Source organism: Taudactylus pleione, unplaced genomic scaffold (genome assembly GCF_031769625.1).
Source record: "Taudactylus pleione unplaced genomic scaffold, aTauple2 ptg000003l, whole genome shotgun sequence".
Lineage (NCBI taxonomy): Eukaryota > Metazoa > Chordata > Amphibia > Anura > Myobatrachidae > Taudactylus > Taudactylus pleione.
The window spans coordinates 3,992,831-4,013,983 of record NW_028284406.1 but is presented as its reverse complement, the minus strand read 5'-3'; the positions used below and the strand labels follow the sequence as shown (position 1 = coordinate 4,013,983).

The 21,153-nt window shown below is 47.6% G+C and overlaps 1 protein-coding gene across 1 annotated transcript in view; it reads right to left on the bottom strand.

The window, feature by feature from the left end:
* The window catches only part of LOC148543451 (formin-binding protein 1 homolog), a gene marked incomplete at its 3' end in the record, with an annotated part of 106,324 nt that overhangs the window by 22,579 nt on the left and 62,592 nt on the right, over positions 1-21,153 (bottom strand). The window lies entirely within an intron of this gene.

Here is a 21,153-nt window from a genome sequence, read left to right as displayed (position 1 = left end):
ATTCCCGAAGGAACGCCTGCCATTTGTGGGCGTCCCTACTGACATCACTCGTGATGTCAGTAGTGGACCTCTGGCTCTATTAGAGCAGGACGTCAACTCAGCATTGCGAGTGCTGAGACCCTACCTTAGGGTCCCCTCGCAATGCCGATGGTCGCGATAATCGCGACCATCACGAGGCCGCTCGCACAAGATGTGGGTGGTTACCCACAGCTTTACGAGCGGCCTGGAGGCAGACTGGCTTAGGATACAGACACCCATCGTAGATATACTAACCCCATCCCTACCCCTCCCCATCTCCCTGGTGCCTAAACTCCCCACCACCACCACCACTCACACCAATGTCACTGTGTGCCCTGTGCACAGACTGCTATGTAACCTCTCCTATTCACCTACCACTCACACCTATGTCACTGTGTGCTCTGTGCACAGACTGCTATGTAGCCTATCCTATTCACCCACCACTCACACCAATGTCACTGTGTGCCCTGTGCACAGACTGCTATGCAGCCTATCCTATTCACCCACCACTCACACCAATGTCACTGTGTGTCCTGTGCACAGACTGCTATGTAACCTATCCTATTCACCCACCACTCACACCAATGTCACTGTGTGCCCTGTGCACAGACTGCTATGTAACCTATCCTATTCACCCACCACTCACACCAATGTCACTATGTGCCCTGTGCACAGACTGCTATGTAACCTATCCTATTCACCCAGCACTCACACCAATGTCACTGTGTGCCCTGTGCACAGACTGCTATGTAGCCTATCTTATTCACCTACCACTCACACCAATGTCACTGTGTGCCCTGTGCACAGACTGTTATGTAACCTATCCTATTCACCTACCACTCACACCAATGTCACTGTGTGCCCTGTGCACAGACTGCTATGTAGCCTATCCTATACACCCACCACTCACACCAATGTCACTGTGTGCCCTGTGCACAGACTGCTATGTAACCTATCCTATTCACCCACCACTCACACCAATGTCACTGTGTGCCCTGTACACAGACTATGTAACCTATCCTATTCACCCACCACTCACACCAATGTCACTGTGTGCCCTGTGCACAGACTGCTATGTAGCCTATCCTATTCACCCACCACTCACACCAATGTCACTGTGTGCCCTGTGCACAGACTGCTATGTAACCTATCCTATTCACCCAGCACTCACACCAATGTCACTGTGTGTCCTGTGCACAGACTGCTATGTAGCCTATCCTATTCACCCACCACTCACACCAATGTCACTGTGTGCCCTGTGCACAGACTGCTATGTAACCTCTCCTATTCACCTACCACTCACACCTATGTCACTGTGTGCTCTGTGCACAGACTGCTATGTAGCCTATCCTATTCACCCACCACTAACACCAATGTCACTGTGTGCCCCGTGCACAGACTGCTATGTAACCTATCCTATTCACCCACCACTCACACCAATGTCACTGTGTGCCCTGTGCACAGACTGCTATGTAACCTCTCCTATTCACCTACCACTCACACCTATGTCACTGTGTGCTCTGTGCACAGACTGCTATGTACCCTATCCTATTCACCCACCACTAACACCAATGTCACTGTGTGCCCCGTGCACAGACTGCTATGTAACCTCTCCTATTCACCCACCACTCACACCAATGTCACTGTGTGCCCTGTGAACAGCCTGCTATGTAACCTCTCCTATTCACCCAGCACTCACACCAATGTCACTGTGTGCCCTGTGCACAGACTGCTATGTAGCCTATCCTATTCAAGAGAACACTGACCCAAAGCACCTCTCTCCCCCACCCCTTACCGGCCATGCATGGTGTCACAAATATTGCATTGATGATATCAGTACATTTTGGTTTTGTTATTACTCAGCTTTAACTTGACGGATGGAGATGAAACCAAGTGCAGATTATTTGTAGGAGTTCCCACTACACAATGATGCCGTTTTCAAGAAAAGCGGTTCAGTAGTTTTTGCACCAACTTGGAACAGACAGACACAACGTTCTTATAATATTATTATAGATTGTCAGTTCTTGGGGGTGTATGTAACCATGCAAGTTTGCTACTGCCGATCCTGTTTTTATTTCTGTTTTAGTTTAAGAAAGACGCTTAATGTTTATAATTTTTGCATGTCAATTCATTATCACCATTATTATTCACTAAACGTGGTGAACGTTTCTTATAATAAACTCTAATAACATTCTGTACGTAAGTTCTTAAATAGTTCCTATAGCCTTGGCTTTAATAATGTTGCATTTATGCAGGAAACTATTTGCATTAAAGTATCTTTGGTTACATTATTTTGGGTTTGCTGTTTGTAGGGAGCAACTGAAGATTTATTAATAGTGTCAGCTCATGAACTAAGGCCCTGATTCAGAGCCGGACGCTCTGACCAGAGCGCTCGCTCTGAATCAGGGCCCACCTCCATTAATATGGAGCGTCCTCCTGGACGCTCGTATAGCTGAGCAACAGCCTGCGGTTGAGTTTTTCAACCGCAAGGCCAGGAGTGATTTTGGCTCTATCAGAGCCAAAATCACTCCCACTGACATCACTAGTGATGTCAGTGGGGCCGGCTTCAGACGGTAGGCGTTCCCCTGGGAACGCCTCCGTCTGGCAGGCACGCCCCCGGCACGCCCACCAAAGGGGGCGTGCTGTCAGTCAACATCGACAGCACGCCTCCTTTGATGAGACACTCCGAGCGAAGGAAAGTCCTTCGCTCGGCGCGTCTCGCGCATGCGCACAACGGAGCACCCTCCGTCGTGCGCATGCGCAGTGCGGACCACCGACCCACTTGCGAGCGGACAGCCGCTCGCGAGTGGGTCTGAATGAGGGCCTAAATCTTTTGCAGGGCTTACACTCTACAATTATCGGCCGATCCCCCCCCACCCCCCGAAGTCCGTGGATAGCCCCGATAATTGCAGTGTGTGTGGCCGACCGGGGGTTAAATATCAATCGGTCGGGCATGCCGGATCGTCCAGCATACCCGTTCGATGAGATATCTGCAATGTAAAATGTTCCCATGTAAGGAACAGGGTAATGTTTCCTCCCCCGGAGGCGGAGCAGATTTCTGGGCCAATACACTGAGATATCTCACAGTGCATGCCCGCGATATCTCTGCAGGTTGACAGATAAATTGTCTGCCGGTCTGACAGGCATTTTATCTGGCAATGTATGCCCGGCATTAGTGATGCCAGGAGTTTGGGTTTAATAGTGATTGTGATGCATCATTTTGTGGTATTTTAGTCATTCTTAGACAATCCCAGGTGTGTCTTATTGTGACACCCAGATTGCTGAATTTTCATACTCTCCTTTGTTAGACTTCTCAGTATGACGAACTGAAGTTTGTGTCTTACAAATATATTTCTAACATTTACCCGTCACCTACACAAAGAGGAAGTAGTTATCTGTGAGCTGCAACGATGTTCATGTAGCTGTCAGTTGATTAGGAAACCGTGACAATGATGAAGACGCGAGTCACAGAGGTTATAGTCTGCCTGTCAGTAAGTAACGACTGCAAACATTTGTGACACTTGCTGCAGATTATATGTGATAAATGCACCTCAGTGGGGAGCGGTAACTTGTCTAAATATAAGTGGCAGATAACAGAACATTCTAACGGGTTGCACACGATGCAGATATAATATAAAAGTGCAATCGTGTGTGTTGCACCTAATACTATCGGAGTTGGCTTAAAAACTATAATTATCCTTCTTTATTTATAAGATGCCACAAGTGTACCGCAGCGCCTTACAAAGTACTTAAATAAATAGACAAGCTAACAAGAAAACAGTGACTTACAGTACAAAACAATGCAGGACAAGGACATGGTTTATAAACACTGCCGCATTAGGCGATCATATTACTCAAATAAGCAGCAGGGCGGCTGCAGCCAAGTGTTAGGTGCCCTTGTAGGGAGTTAGGAGAAGATGATAGTATGAGGAGAAGCACATGGCGGAAGAGGGCCCTGCTCGAGAGAGCTTACAATCTAAAAGGGGAGGGGCAGACAGACAGGGGTGACACAGATGTTGTAGACAGTGCAGGAGGATCAGGGAGCAGCAGGTTAGGATGGGAGCTGGGAGGCTTTGATGAAGTAGTGGGTCTTTAGAGCCCGTTTGAAGACTTGTAGAGCTGTGGAGAGTGATAGGGAGAGAGTTCCAGAGGCAGGGAACAGCACAGGCAAAATCTTGGGAGGCGGGAGTGGGAGGAAGTAATCAGTTGACAGGATCTATCACTAATGGACTTCGATGAGCTCCAGATCTGCCTCTACCGAGTTTTGCTTCTTGTACGAAAATCTTAAAATTCAGAATAATCAGTAAAATAGATCTTTCAATACGTACTATCCATTTCCTGCCTGCTGATGGAGCTTATTACCAAAACAAGTTTCTATTAATGACCTTGTCGCATTGTGTTCCTCCATATTGTGCTTTTCCTATGAACACTGCTTAAAAATAACATTTCCCTGAAAACTTGTATTATCTTTGCAGAGAAGTGGTCTTATCTCGCAAAGGACGGACCGAAATAGGCCTCAAACGTGACACCGGAAAGCCGTGGGTTAAAACCTGTGTCATTATATTATGCATGCTATTAGAGGCGGAGACTCACATTTCTGCTCACAAACTTACAGCTAATAACATTCTTACTAACGATCTTATAACAGCAGCGAAATATGAAAGAGCAGAGTAATGAAAGTGGTCGCATGAACTTAACACAACACAGAAGTGTGTAAAGCTGGGAACACACTAAACGATATATCGGACAATATATAATTCCGAAGCGGATCGGAACTATATATCGGCCAGGCCACATCGCTCAGTGTGTACGGGTGATTGCGAACTCTCGTGCGTCTTTCATTGCATCTTCTTATCGGTTGTGCATACACGGCAGATCAGAAGATCCGGCGGCCGACACCATGCTTCTAGATGCAGCGGGGGACCGATATATCGGGCCGTTGTACACAAGATCGTGTGGTGTGTATGGACCACCCGATTTATCGGGCCATCACATCTGCCGTTGCTGGGTACACTCATCGTCTATTGTGTGTACCCAAAGTTACACAACACAGTCTTCCTTTATCAGTGTTGCAGGAACTCTGGGACTGATTCAGACCCGGTCGCTAAGCTGCGAACGCACGCTATGGCCGATAATCGCACGTTTGCGCATGCATAGGCGTCAATATACGCATGCACGAGTCAGTCGTTGCAGTCGGGAATTGAGCGCTCGTAGTACACAGACTGGGTGCTGTATTGAGTGACAGATTGCGCCGTTTGTGGGTGGTAACAGGGGAAGGTGCTTGTGAACGGGGGAGTGGATGTGCAAACGCAGGCGTGCCTAGGCATCTAAACGGCGTTTTAGGGGTGTGCATAATTAGCAAAGAAGAATCGTTGTACACGTCACTTGGTTGTATTTTAGCCAGCAGTGATCGCAGTGCTTGCAGTGGGGTAGGGTCTACCTAAAGCGCTGTGTGCAGTTCCGATGGCTCTCGATGGTTCTGATTAATCACACACTTCCTGGAGATGACGTGTGTTAAGATAGAAAGGTGGGCAGCTTCATACTCCGGCGTGCGTTCACTCTGCCATCTCTCTCTAAGACATAGAGGGCGTCCGTCCACCAGACAGTGCGATCGCAGCATTTGCATATCCGGCTCCTTTGAGCTGCGTGAGAGCGCAGCTTAGCGCCCGGGTCTGAATGAGCTCCTCTGCTCCCTCCTGTAGATCTCACATATTCATTGGGAAAATGGATAAAAATGCTCAAAAGAGTAATATTACTATGTAGACAGACCAGCTCTCCAGGGATGGCTGGAGGGAGATGGTATGCTGGTAAGGACGCCCATATTGGCCACGTCCTGTATCTATCACAATTCACAGCATCCATGTAGGGAGATGGAGGAGAACGTTGAATCACAAAATTCACATTATGACAATCCCACTTTGACACTTTGCACCATAATTGAGTAGCGGTATATAAAGAATTCCCAGAACCTGTTTCAAAAACCCGAAAGGAACACAAAAAGAAAATTATAGCCATCTAATAATACCGTACCCCACACATGATCAACTAGGGCCCGATTCTGTATTCAAAGTCCAAAAACTGACGCATCTAGCGCTATTTAGCAAACTGTGCACGTGCCGCGCTATACATATGCACCGTGACAGCAGTGGCGGATCCCCATAACACACATAAAAAGCTCTCACCATGAAAAATTTGGGCAGCTGCGACTCTCCACCCTGGTGCCTCATCTCCTCCCAGGGTCCAGGCTCACAGAGGCGGAGACAGCTGGGAGCCCGGCCTTGGGGAGGCGAAGAGGCACCAGGACGAAGGGGAAGATTGCGGCCGCTTAAAGTGTTCATGGGGGGGGTTGTGTGTTATTGGGGGGGATCGCCCTGGTTGATTCCTCTCCCCCTGGATCCACCACGACTTGACAGAGGATCTGTGTGCAGCCATATCTCTTTCGATCTGTGAAATGGGCGTTTCTGAGTGTCAACTGAGCAGCTACCTAGCAAATGCACGTGAGGTCTGCGTATTATGAGGCGTGCGCATACAACGATGGGAAGTTTGTTTCTGACTGATCTTTTGCATCCCACATGGGGAAGGTCCAAGTGCCTATTCTGATGACGGTTGAGGCTGGAAAATCAGTGGGCGATGCGAATATACACATGAAGCCGTACGGATGCTCACATTAACATGAGGCAGTAAATCTGGCTTCCGCTCCCGGCTGTGCTCAGAATCAGGCCTCTAGTGTCTTCTGCTAGTTACTGTGAGGAGCACTGATAAACTGATTAATGTGTAGGGGAAATCTCATTCGGCTGTCTCACTGTAGTGTACTTTATGCGACCTCTGGGTGAAAGTGCCCTCTGCTTATCCCCCCTTGTAATCACTGCAACCCTAGCCAAAAAATTAAACAGGGACGTAATCGACATGGGTCCTTACAGACAGAAAAACATTTGAAATATGTATGAAACAGCAAGGCAAATATTTGCTTAATGCTCTTCAGTATGTACTGAGCACTGACAAAACACACAGTCACCGATGATAAACACTGTTTTATATTTATGAGATGATACTGGGATAACAATCCCCAGCAGTCTGTGCCACTAGAATAACAATGGAAAGGTTAGTAGGTTAGTAGTACACACCTAGCATTCCTTAGGCTGACACACCTCTGCTGGCTCACAATGGCCTGCAGGAACAATGCTCTCCAGTAGAGGTCACCTCAGGGGTGTCTTTAGAGAGGAGGGGGGCACGTGTGCATCCTCCGTCACGCCCCCCCCTCACCCCGGCAGCCAACTGATGCAGCTGGCCAGCCAGCCACCGCAGAATCAGTAGACTGTGGGCACTAGAGTGTGCACAGAGTCTACTGCACATACACAGATTGCCGGGAAAATGGCGCGACCGCCATTTTCCTGGTGGTTTCCTCACAGCGCATACCAAAACGCTGTAAAAATGGCCATGGTGGCCATTTTCCGGCGTTTTGAGCAGCGCTGAGAGACCCGGTGTAGGACTTCGGAGAGGCAAGTTTTAATTAATATGGGTGCAGGGTGTGCACCGCACACCCTGCGCTTATTATAAATACACCCCTTTTTCACTGCTAATGTGGCAGTTGGGATTCCCAGCCATCGCTCACAGTTACATACCTGGCATAATGGTGCGGTATAAGAAGGTCGACGTTCTTCATGTCGACAAGGTTGAATGTCACCATACAGCATGTGGTCATTCACAAATTCGACACTGCTGTAATGTCGACATGATAATATCTACAAACCATCCTTGGTGGCCCGAAGGTCTATTACCTGCTCCCGGCGGCAGTGGTTGACTCCAGTGGTATCTTCCGTGTCTCGGCAGCAGTTCCACTGCAAACCTCTGATGGAGCACCAGTTTTGGAAAGTGTGCTTGTCCTATCCCTATCCATAAGCCTCCATCTAGTGGCTAACCCTAACCTCCCCCGCAGCCTAACCCTAACATGAATGTCGTAATATCACATGTCGAGATTTTAGATGTTGTGAGCATGTCAATATTCTGAGGATGTCAACATGTTGCCTATCAACATTTCAACAATGTCAATGTTATGACTGTCGACCTTTAGACTGCATCCCCTAGAATAGGATATAAGAATGATATAAGGCACAGTAGAATTCTGTGACAATCACAGGGCCACTGTTATGATCAACTGTAGATAGAGCTGTAAGGACTGAGGGTTAGTCTTTGTTTGACCTGGTGTAAACAGCCTTGAGAGCTGTTCGTGGCCTGAGGGCCTGGCGCAAGATGCAGCCTTTGGGCTGGTGAAGCAGCCTTGAGGGCTAATTTGCCTTGGTTGGCAGTGGCCTGAGGGCCCAGAGCAAGATGGATGCAGCCTTTGGGCCGATAAGTCTTAGATGGTGCAGTTCAAAGAAGTAGCGCTGCTACCAGTGCCGCCAGGATGACACTGGCGACGGTGCGCTGGTTTGCGCACTGGAGGCACTGAGTAGCTACCAGTGTCCCCGTGGTGACACTGGCGATGATGCTCAGGATAGCGCACTCGGAACGCTGGGTTTTGCCTTTGTCGCTGGGTTGACACAAGCCACCGTGCTAGACTGGCGCTTCTGAAGGAGGAAGCACACAGTGCCACCTATATAACACAAGCATCACGAACAGGTGGAAAGCAAACTGCGCCGCCTGGATGGTACAAACGGCAGCAGACAAACACAGTAAACTGGCAAAGGAACTTGACTGAGAATCAGGAGACTGGAACAACCAGAAGTACGAGAAACTATCACCGACATGGAGTGAAGGGCTGGCTGGAATTTAACAGAAACAGGGCACAATCAGAGCAAGCCTCCCTTATTGACAGACTAGTGTGCACCTGGGATGTGCATAGACAGGAGAATCAATTAGTGTGCACCTGATACTGCACACAGACAGGCAGTAATTAGTGCTGTGCCTCAGTAGCAAACGAAAGCTGGCCACACATCTAAAGATTATCTGTCCAACCAGCCAACTAGTTAATTGGTTGGAATGAAAATCTGGTAACCTATGGGAGTAACTGATGATCAGCAATTTGCTCCTATATGCCAGAAAACAGATGAAAATGGTCGTTCAGACAAGTTTGTTAAATGTTTGATCTAATTCTACACAATTTATTCAAACAACAGTTTTTGTCCATTTTCCGGCGTTTGGGAGCAAATTGCTAATTGTCATTTGCTTTCATACCTTACTAGATTTTCATTCCAACCGATCAACTAGTTGGCTGGTTGAAGAGATAATCTTTAGGTGTGTGGCCAGCTTAATGGTGCGTACACACTACACGATATGCTCCCTGAGCGATATTGTGTAGTGTGTCCCCGGCAGGCTGTGCTCAATGTCGTTCATGACATTGAGCACAGCCGCTGAACGATATCATTAACGATATTGTTCAGTGCCGGGCTCTCTCCCCCATTCCCCAACATGCAGTAACCTGACGAGGTCGTCCGATTGTGCTGCATGTTCAGGCGATGGACAATGTCGGAAACGACCAGCGGGAGTGCGCATCGCTGGTCGTTTCCGACATAAAAGTGCACGATTTGTGCACGATTACTGAGCGATTGCACGAGTACAATGTCGTAATCGTGCAGTCGCTCAGTAATATCGCCCAGTGTGTACCGACCATTAGGCTGGAAACTGCAAACAATAGTATCTTCTTAACTGCAGATCTTGACAGCCACAAATGACAGGTTACTCCAAAATGTTTACATCCTAATGTGCTGTTGCATTATTCTATGTAATATAGAAGCAGCCGTTTTAGACAAACAAATGAAACATTTAAAATTACCATTTAATAAATGATGTTTTATTATAGCCTTGTCTGCTTTATTATATATAGTAAGATGGAAATGCAATATACAGCAGCTGGACGTAATTTGGCAGGGAAATCACTGAAGGGGGATAATGACAGTGCAGCTATGAGGACAATATTAATGATGGAGCTACTAACAGTATCTTCTTCACCTGAGCCATGGAGAAGACAGTGGGGGTGATGTATTATACCGGCACTTAACGTACTGCTATAACGTTTCCTGCTTCGCCTCTTTACTACCTCTTCGCCTCTCATCGGCCGGAGCGGGGGGGGCCCTGGAGCCAACAGCCCCTGCAGCAAGGACAGCTCTGTCCCTGCTGTGGGGATAGGGCATCGCCATGCTGCAGCTGTTGATATCGATAGCTGCAGTAGGCGGAACGGTCAGATGAATTGACCGTTCATACATAGCCCAGGCTATCGGCGCTGCTATCTTGTATGCTATCTTGGAGCTATGCTCCGGCGTCAGTAGGATGCCCATCTTAAGTCCCGTGGCGGACTTTTAGCTCGGGATTGAGAACAGCGGCATCGCGGGTACCGGTCTCATACCTACAACCCGTATTTTCTCTAAGGATATAATAACCTTACCTCTCCCTGCATCTCCCCTCTCTGTGCTCATTGCAGCCGTATTGATTCACTCCCCTCCTCTAAAAACTCATGAGCTTTCTTCTCATCATACATTGACTATTACAACATCATTGTGTCCCCATAAAAAACTTTTACACACCTCCTACAACTATATTTATTTCTCTCTCCTTCTGCTTGTATTAGCTGGTGACATATCACCAAATCCAGGCTCCACACACAGACAGCTGATTTACTAAGGAATAAAAATCCTACAAACCTCATACACATCATGTGTCTTCCATCACCCTCCAACTCAAGAAATGTGCCTTATGGAATCCACACTCAACAACTGACCACCTCTCCCCAACTACTGTCACTCCTCTCCAGACTTCCGTTTCACACCTTAACCAAACTCTTTAAATAGCCCTTGATGAAGTGGCTCCAGCTACCCATCAATCTTCAATGATAACTGAAATGAGAACCGTGGCTTTCCACAGTAACAAAATGCCTACAAATACTCTCACGTAAAGTAGAATGTCGGTTAGAATGTAAGCTCTCACGAGCAGGGCCCTCTTCCCTCATGTGCTTTTCCTTCCTTTACTTATATGGGTATGCAATCGGGAAGCCGGCTGACATAATCCCAATTGCCGGCTTCCCAACTGCTTTATCCTGGCGAGGGTTAAATGACAGGCGTCTAAATCTAGACGCCTGTAATTTTACCGACGCTGGGAGACCGGCGCCCGGCATCCCGATCGAAGTGATGCCGGGCGCTGCTGCAGACAGCCACGGGGGGAGGGAGGGTTAGGTTTAGGTCCAGGGGGGACTTAGGGTTAGGCACCCCCCCGGGAGGTTAGGGTTAGGCAGGGGGAGGGCGACTTAGGTTTAGGCGGCGGGGAAGGGGGGTTAGGTTTAGGCACTGGGGGGAAGGTTAGGGTTAGGCACCCCTAAGAGGGGTTAGGGGGGGGGGTTAGGTTAGGTTAGTTCATACTTACCTGCAGATCAGAATTTTCAGCCGTGCCGGCCTGCCGCTCTCGAGATTTGAAACGCCGGACCCGTGTCCGGCGTGATTCCAATGTATTCCACTTATATGGATATCTACTCTATACTCCTTACAACAGCACCTAATCCTTGACTTTAGCCATCCTGCTACTGTCGCAATAATGTTTATATACCATGTACTTGTCCTGCAATGTCTCGTACTGTAAAGCGGCCCATACACTGTGCAATTATTTTGCACGATGTGGATGATTTCGATCAATCTTAGCGCTGAATCGTGCACATCGTGTGTTGATTCTGTAAGTTTACGATGCCAATGCGTGTCCCAGCCGTCGAATAGCTGGATCGTAGATCTTACGACAAAACAGTAAGATTGCGATCTATTGTGTACAATGTGATACACTTTAGCATCCATATCGTATGATCGTAACGGTCAATCGTACAGCATTTGAACACATCGTATGGAGAATTTCAAGGGACGAATCTCACGGGAAATCGTACAACACATCGTGACGTTTCAATATCGCACCGTGTATGGCCGGCATAAGTCACCGTTTTCTTGTTCTGTTCAACTGTTTATGACCCCTTGTGGCGCCATATAAATAAAGGATAATAATAAATCTGAGGATTGTAGCTAGAACGGTATGCAATCGGGAAGCCGGCAGCCGGCTTCCCGACTGTCATATCCCGGCAAGGGTGAAATGCGGGGCGTCTAGATGTAGATGCCCGCATTTCCCCGACGCCAGGAGACCGGCGCCAGGCATCCCGATCGTAGAGATGCTGGGCGCCGCAAGCGGACAGCCGCGCGGGGGGGATGGTTAGGTTTAGGGCTCCCGGGGGGGACTTAGGGTTAGGCACCCCCCGGGAGGGTTAGGCTAGGGGGAGGGAGGGTTAGGCACCCCCGGGGGGACTTAGGGTTAGGCACCCCCCGGGGGACTTAGGGTTAGGCAGCGGGGAAGGGGGTGGTTAGGGTTAGGCACTTTTGGGGGAGTTAGGGTTAGGCACTTGGGGGGGAAGTTAGGGTTAGGCACCCCTAAGGAGGGTTAGTTTAGGTTAGTAGATACTCACCTATCCACGATCTGGATTTCCAGCGCTGTCGGGCTTCCGCTGCTTCGAACTCTGCTCATGTCGGGCTGCCGGTGACAGGAATCGAACCGCTGGCCATGTGGCCGGCGGTATTTCATACCCATTCCGCTAGAATAGACCCTAGCTACTTTCACAAACTATCACAAAAGCACATATAGCACAACACAGCCTGAAAGTGGGCGTCTCAGCGCTCGTATACTCCATCGCACGCGGAGCACTAAGGGAAGGCAGAGATTTGCATTTTAATATTCCCACAGCTGCTTTTGCGAGAGCGGCTGCGAACGTGACTCCATTACCAGCCATCTCCGAATAAAGGGCCAAAACGCGGAAGCAAAATGCGACTAATTCCCAACCAACTCACAATCAGGGCTCTTTACATTTCACACCGAAGCTACCTGCGCTGCACCCAAAGTGACTGGTCTATGGCTCTGAATTGCTGTACAATGATCGCTGTGCGCCACCAACGCCATTCACTTCACTCAATAAAACAAAAAGGAAATGGTCAGCCGCTGAGTTCGGTAGCGGTGCCACGGCGGTGCTGGGTGCAGATCCTACTGATTAGAAATACCATTGCCGGAGGCATTGCCTAACATGGAGGAAGCCCGATGGGTATAGGGCCTGATTCAGAGCCGCTCGCAAAAAGCGAGCGCTCGCTCTGAATCAGGACGGCCGCTTTTTTTTTTTTTAAATGGCCTCCTGGCCACTCACTAAGTGGCCAGGTGATGGCTCCGTCGTGCGCATGCGCTGTGGGCCACCATCGACCCGGTTGCGAGCGCACAGCTCTTGCGACAGAGTCTGAATCAGGCCCTTGGACATTTCGGGGAACCTATCTATACCTGTCCTGCAATATACTTTACCCGATGCTGAAAACAAGGAAACACGTTGCCCGCTGTAAACACAAACGCTGATTGGATAGAGCCTCGTGTTGTGGACGGGTAGGGTTGTGTCTTCCAGAATGGGTTGGGGGTGGGGGTGGGGGGTGACCAGCTGGAATTACTTTCAATCTTTTCAATGTTATTAGCAGCCGCTACATCTGTACTTGTAATTATGAGAGACTTTATGTATTTCAGAGTATACAGATGTGTCCTCGTCCATTACCCCAGGCAGCGCGACTTACCCGCCGTGAGGGAGCCGCCAGGTTCTGTGCTAAAAGTTGGGTGTCTTTGTTTGCTGAAAATGAGTCTAAGGGCCAAATTCAATTTGAGGCGAAAAGTCCGAGGTCGGACTTTTCGCCATCATTGCTGGTTTTTTCAGGGATAAAGTATCCAGCGAAAACGGGACCCGGCGGAAAGGTAAGTATCGAAAAGTGCTGTCAGTTTTTGGGGAAATCATCCAGTCACCCCCCAAAAGATGTTCTGACATGGGGGATCACTTTGGGTACCCCCGATTTGGTCTGCTGAAGATGGTCGGGGTTTGCGCCTGTGAAGAACAGCACTTCAGCATAGATATTTTTACAAAAAAAAAAAGCTATCAAATTTGGGGTACATGAAAATGGGTACAAGCATATTTTTAAGTCCCTAGTGTCATTTTTTAAAATTCTTCAAAAATGCACCTGCCGCATTCTAGAAAACACCTGCCGAATACATGGGAAGCCCCCCTGACTCAATTTCGCTAGTTTAAAACTGCTCCCCAATATATTTTGTTTCGCCCCCAAAATGAAAGTACATTTTTTGGGGTGTCCTGAGGATTCTTTTTAAAAAAAATTTATTCTGCACCCCTAAACCCCAATTCTGCACTTTTTTTCACCATGTATTACATGGTGAACACTTAGCCCCTGTGAAAAGTCTCTGTAATTGAATATGGGTATAAGTGAAACAGGCGAAAATGAAGTCACCCATTTTCGCAGGCTAATTGAATATGGCCCTAAGTCGCAAAGTGAAGCGACCAGGACGCACCAGCAGACTCTGCTGATTAATGTGATATGTGATGTGACCAGGACGCACCAGCAGACTCTGCTGATTAATGTGATATGTGATGTGACTAGGACGCACCAGCAGACTCTGCTGATTAATGTGATATGTGATGTGACCAGGACGCACCAGCAGACTCCGCTGATTAATGTGATATGTGATGTGACCAGGACGCACCAGCAGACTCTGCTGATTAATGTGATATGTGATGTGACCAGGACGCACCAGCAGACTCTGCTGATTAATGTGATATGACTAGGACGCACCAGCAGACTGTGCTGATTAATGTGATATGTGATGTGACCAGGACGCACCAGCAGACTCTGCTGATTAATGTGATATGTGACGCTCGTATATCTGTGAGCACCGGAGTCTGTATATGAAGCACAACGGAACTTGGAATGAAAAAAGCTGCGGTTGCTACATTGTAACACTTAGTATACAGATTCAGAGACTCAGGCCCGTATTCAATCTGAGGCGAAAAGTTCCGGACTTTTCGCCTGCCGGACTTTCCGCCTACATTGCGTGTTTTTGGAGAAAACACTTTCCGCACGCACGCTTTTCGTTGTGTTCAATTTGAGAGGACGCGAAAGCGGCACCCGGCGAAACTTAAACAAGCGGAAAGCACTGTCAGATTTGGGGAAATCAGCCTGACACCCCCCAAAAGATGCTCTGACATGGGGGTTTCACTATGGTACCCCCCGATTTGGCTTGCTGAAGGTATTTGGTGTTTTTAAACGGGCTCAAAAGCTGCTAAATAGCGTTTTTCTATACATGGTGCAGAATAGTATTCAGGAGTATTTTTTCCAGAAAATAACTTATCCCAGCAAATTTGGGGTACTTCAAAATGGGGGTCAGCATATTTAAAAGTTGCTAGAGTAAATTTTAAAAAATTGTGAAAAATTCACCTCCCGCAAGCAACTGCAATCAGCAAAACACTTGGGGCATACTTGGGGACCCCACCAGAGTCAAGTTCACTAGTTTTAACTTTGTCCCCCAACATTTTTTTTCGCCCCCTTTTTCAAAGTCATTTTTTGGGGTGTCCTTAAGTGTTTATTTAAATTTTTTGACACAGTTTACCTTTTGGGGGACTGTCGGAAAGCTACATGGGGGTTCCCGCAATGTTGCACCCCAAAACCCCAATTATGCACTTTTTTCCGCCTGCTATTCATAGGCGAAACTCTTTCGCCTAGTACATTGTATTGACTTTCCGCCTAGGCGGAAAGTCTTTCAAATTGAATACGGGGTAAAAGCAAAACAGGCGAAAATGACATCATCTGCGAAAAAGTATCGTGGATCCGGACTTTTCGCCTCAAATTGAATACGGGTTTCAGTTGCACACAGATATACAAGTGTTGCATATTATATTAATCAGCACAGTCTCCTGATGCATCCTAGTTGCATAGTTTGCACACAAAAAAAAAAAGATGCCCGGCGCTAACAGTCTCACAGGACCTGGTGCACTAAGAGGGGCTATTATTTAGCGCGACTGCCACAAATGCTGAAAAGGTCAGAGGCTATACACATGTAGCCTCTGACCTGGGCTATTGCCGGGGCAACTGGGGTCCTGGCTTGCTGTGAAAGGCTCAACCCAGGTTGAGTGTCCTGTGTCCTTGGCCCTGGTCACGACCAGGGTTATTCCCGGGGCTGACCCGGATACACTGTGGTCTGAAAGGTGCGACCTGGGTTACGGTAAAAGGATAAGGAGCGCTGGGAGATGATGTCATCTACAAGCGACAGGTCCACTTCTAACGACACACACGGTTTTGCCGGGCCGACACGGGTGCAATGTGAAAGTTGACGACCCAGGAAATAACCCGGGCCCAAAGGTGTTGTGTGAAGTGAATGAAGAGCTGTAACATGAGTTGAAACAATGTTAAATAACCCAGATCGGATCTGGGATCTAGGCGTGAAAAGGGTATAAGTCTCTCTCACACCCCTAGGCACAGGGTGATTGATTTACAGACTTCCCGGTTAGGGAAAATGCTTGCTGCAGCCTTTGCTGTACATGATTTACAGGTTTGCCATTCGTTAAACAGGTTTCTTTCAACATGTCATAAACATATCAGTGCATCCATCAACTGTAGAGGATCAACATGGCAGCTCACAGTCAGCAAAGGTGGAGATTGGATAAAAGAATTAAAGAAAGTCCCCAGCTCTTAACTAAACTAGTGCATCCCATCCCTGCCATTGAGAGGGTACTCTGCTCTGCTGGCAGCTAGCTTTGCCTGGAAAACTTTGCCTGCAGAAAGGTGGGTGGCGCGTGTCAGGAAAGCTGATTGGACAATCACCCATGGCTTGTCCAATCACATTCAATGACATCATTGGCGCTCTAAACAACAAGGCTCCAGATACTGCCTGGAGAGCAGGACAAGGGAAGTGTTGCGGAATCTTAGTGCCCCACAATCAGCAGGATTCCAAAGGAGCGAGAGACCAGGATGGAATGAATTAATAAAATAATGATAACCTATAATATCAAACTTACGTATTTCATTTTAAACTCCAAACTCTTATTTACATTAATAGAAGAAAGACTGCTGAAAGAAAACTAGAACAGAACGATGCCCCTGAATTAGTATTCAGAGAAAATGTAACCAGACAGGAAGGATGGCTCAGCCCGCAGACATATTAACTGCAGGAGGCTAACACTCGTGGATTAGAGGAGATCAGCAGAATTTTTCTGCACTGCACAATCCATAAAATGTATTATTTATATTCGGTGCTGTTACGGAGCATCGGTGGCAAACGGGAGAGCGAGAAAACCGCGCTGCAGTCCCGTCCACCGGTGAAAATGCTGCTAAACGACAGACGGCAGCCTCTGGATTTCAGACAGTGAGGTTTCTGTGCATCAAAACCACCTCCTTCCTATGGGATGAGAGTAACAAGCAGTGACATCCTCTGCCTGTCAGAGCCATGACCCAATGTCACTGGGCTGGCTCCTTGCTGTGTCTGAGCTGCATTATGTCCAGCTGAACTGACATAACCAGCCTTGTTGCATTCTGTGTCTGCAGTCATGTTATTGCTTTTTGTCTGCACTAAGTACACTGGCTTACTACAGCACTGCAGCACCCAAATGACTCGTCTGTTCTCCGAAGCACACGCCAGTGGCAGTGCTTAGCAGTAACTGAGGTCTCTAGCAGGGAAAGCGGATACATGTGGAGGGGCAGTGGGAGATGGTGGCAGGCATGGCGCTGCAGGTAAGTATGAACCAAAACATGGCTGATAGACTTATGCGTTTGTTTTTTTATATTTCTCCATGCTGCACTACAGGTTTTAGCATGCCCGGTTACCAGCCATTTTTGGCACCAGGGCATGCTGGTTCCTGTAGTGCACCTACGTAAAATTAACTTTTTCTATTATTAACTCCACACCTACCACCCTGGAGGTGAGAGGAATGGCCCGAGCGCTATTGGCACTAGGGACTGGGTATACTTAGGAAGGCAGGCCGGCACGTTTGAAATCCCACCGATTTACGTTGTTTTGCAGGTCCGCCACTGGTGCCAACTGGCCTAGGGATGGTGTTGGGGGGACCCACACACTGCAGGTCGCTCCTCTATGGTTCCACCAGCCACTGCTATTTAGCGGACAAAAAGGGGAGACCCCACATTTTTTGTGTTCTGATTTTTTCACTACGAGTCTAGGCTTAAAGGCCATGGGGTGTTTCATTATTGAGGGAGGATGGGACACCAGTTTGTTTCATTTTTACATTACATAGATCCTAGGGGATCTGTGCAGTGCTTTGGATAAACCCGTCTGTCAGAGGCAGGTCATTCATTTGGGCGGGACTGCAGCGGCTTTTAGAAAATCTGGGGTTTTTATTCTTTGAATGGTAAAAATAAAATCAATAGTCGTTCCATGTTCTAATCTAAAGTCTGGTTTCCCACCACGATTGTGTCAGGTTTGTGCTTCGTAAATCGGTGGGATTTCAAACACGTTAATACATTTACCCCTTTACTCATAATGTAAACAGCTAAAAACCACATCATTTCCATATTAGCCCGCCAAGTAGGATGAGACGTTTCAGAGTCCAGAACAGTTTTTCAAGCCTGTTACCTAGCACCCGAACAGGTCATGTTTTGAAGATTTCCCTGTGTGAGACTGTGTAGGATAATTTTTCCTTCCTTTCCCCTTTTCAAAAACACATGGCCTGCAGGGTGCGTATGGAGAGGGCTGAGAAGCTGGGTTTCCTGTCACAACCACAACTACCTACTTCCCACTCCAGTTACCGAACTGAAGTATGAACGATGTTATTAGAGTTTCCCCTTTCTCACAACAATTCATATAGGTAACAAAGCCAACGTTTCTATTCCGCCTTTTGTCTTCTTCCTGTTATTCCCGCCAAAAACGTTCACCTCCTGCGAAGTCCGTCACTAAAGAGGAGTCACACAGGGGCTGGACTTGATACCATGGATTACGGAAGTGGAAATTGGACAGATGTTCCCCTTCCTTAAGCTGGGTACACATTAAACTATGATTTTGAACAATTTGCCCGATTCTGATGGATCGGAACGACAAATCATCAAATTGGTTGGCACTATGCCCGCTCCCGCGGCGGTATCTTGAGGTCGGCCCTACATGCTTGTCAACCTGAAGGTATGACAGACGATGCCATGCATGTGGATGTGGCGGGGGAACGACAAATTGCGTGGTCATTCACCAAATCGTGTGGAGTGTACGGGCCGCACCATGTGTCCTCCGTCGCATCTGCTGTCAGCTGGGTACACGGGTCGTCTAATGTGTACCCAGCTTAACTCAATGGGCACGTAACACAAATGAAAACTATAGAGCATTGGTTCTAACCTCAACCCTCAATTTTTGCCAACAGGTCATGTTTTGGGGATTTCGGTCTGTGGAAGCAGGTGGGACAATTACTGACCCAGCAATATAGATGGCCTCGCCTGTGGATGATTAAAGAAATCCACAAAACATGTCCTGCGGTGGGTACTAAGTTGACAACACCTGCTATACAATATAAAATTATACATCCCAAAATTTCTAAAGACCAAAGATAGATAAGTTTGATACACAAAGCTGACCTTTTCCTGACATTTATGCTGGGCATACACCGCCAGATAAAATGCCTGTCAGAACGACAGACATTTTAACTGGCAGCCTGACACCCAGCAGATATCACAGGTTTATATAGTAGATATCTCACAGTGTATTGGCCCAGATATCTGCAGAGCCAGAAAGTGCTGTAAAGGAACAGGGGAAATGTCTGTCGTTCGGCCGCGGCTGGGCATACGCTGCCAGATGTGGCCGTCATTTAATTCGCAAAATATCGCATCGGACGTGCATGCTGGACGATCCGGCATTCCCCACGATGCGATATTATAGCATTGGTTGGCCGCACACAATCCACCGATATCGGGCTGATAATAGTATAGGGCATGCCCAACATTACAGACACTCATAGGTCTAAATACAAATGATCATACAGACAGCACAAAGTACTCAAGTTCATCAAACCTTCTAAAACGGAGGTGTTACCCGTAGCGACCAATCAGATTATTATACTCTAGATAGAATTACAGGTAGAATCTGATTAGCTGCTATGCAACACCCTCCACTTGTCCTCTAGAGCAGGGGTATTCAACATGCGGGCCGCCAGCTGGTGTGGAACTACACATCCCAAAATTGCCTGCCACAGTTTTAGTGTGCCCTAAGAGCAAAACTTTGGCAGGGCATGCTGGGATGTGTAGTTCCACAGCTGCTGGAGGGACAAATACTAAATACCCCTGTTCTAAAGGTTAGATAAATCTCCCTCTAAAAAACACCAATCGCATACAGTATGGGTGCTATTCTAAATTTAGGGGCCCTAAAGAGTTTTTTGGAGCCTAGGGAGAAGATTATTCCTACAGATCTGTACACGAAGGAGGTTGTTCCCAGACATAGGGGGAGATGTACTAAGCCTTGCAGAGTGATAAAGTACCAACCAATCAATTCCTAATGTTACAGGCTGTGCTTGAAAAATCAGTTAGAAGCTGAATGGTTGGTACATTCTCCCCACGGCTTAGTACATACGCCCCACACACAGTTCATACAAAAGAAAAGACATACACATACATTAGAAAATGCAGAGCAAGTACTACAACTGGGTATGTAAAGTATGCTTGCTTTCGCAGTGCCCATTCCCAGAAGATGACTGCACATATATTACTATTATCCTTTGCTTATATGGCACCACAAGTGTTCCGCAGCGCCTTACAAAGTACATAAACTAATAAATGACTTACAGTACAATACAATGCAGGACAAGGACATAGTTTATACACATTGCTGCATTAGCGATTAGAACACTCAAACTAAACAGCAGGGATTCAGCAACCAAGTGTTAGGTGCCCTTGTGAGGAGTAAGGAGCAGAAGAAAGTAAGGAGAAGCACATGAGGGAAGAGGGCCCTGCTCGTGAGAACTTACATTCTAAAGGGGAGGGGCAGACAGACAGGTGTCACATAGATATGGTAGACCGGTAGGAAGGAGCATGTAGCAGTGGGTTAGGATGAGAGCTGGACGGCCTTGATGAAGTAGTGGGACTTGAGAGCCTGTTCCAAGCTTTGTAGTGGTGGAGAGGCTGAGAGGGAGAGAGTTCCAGAGGTAAGGAGCAGCACGGGCAAAAGTTTGGAGACGGGAGTGGAAGGAAATAATCAGTTGGCAGGAGACGGCATGCATTCATTCAGCAAAATATATATTATAATGTGTATATATATTATAACGTATATATATATCCATCTATCTTTGGCCCATAGCCAGGAGCACACACACACTGATAATGTATTCCTAAC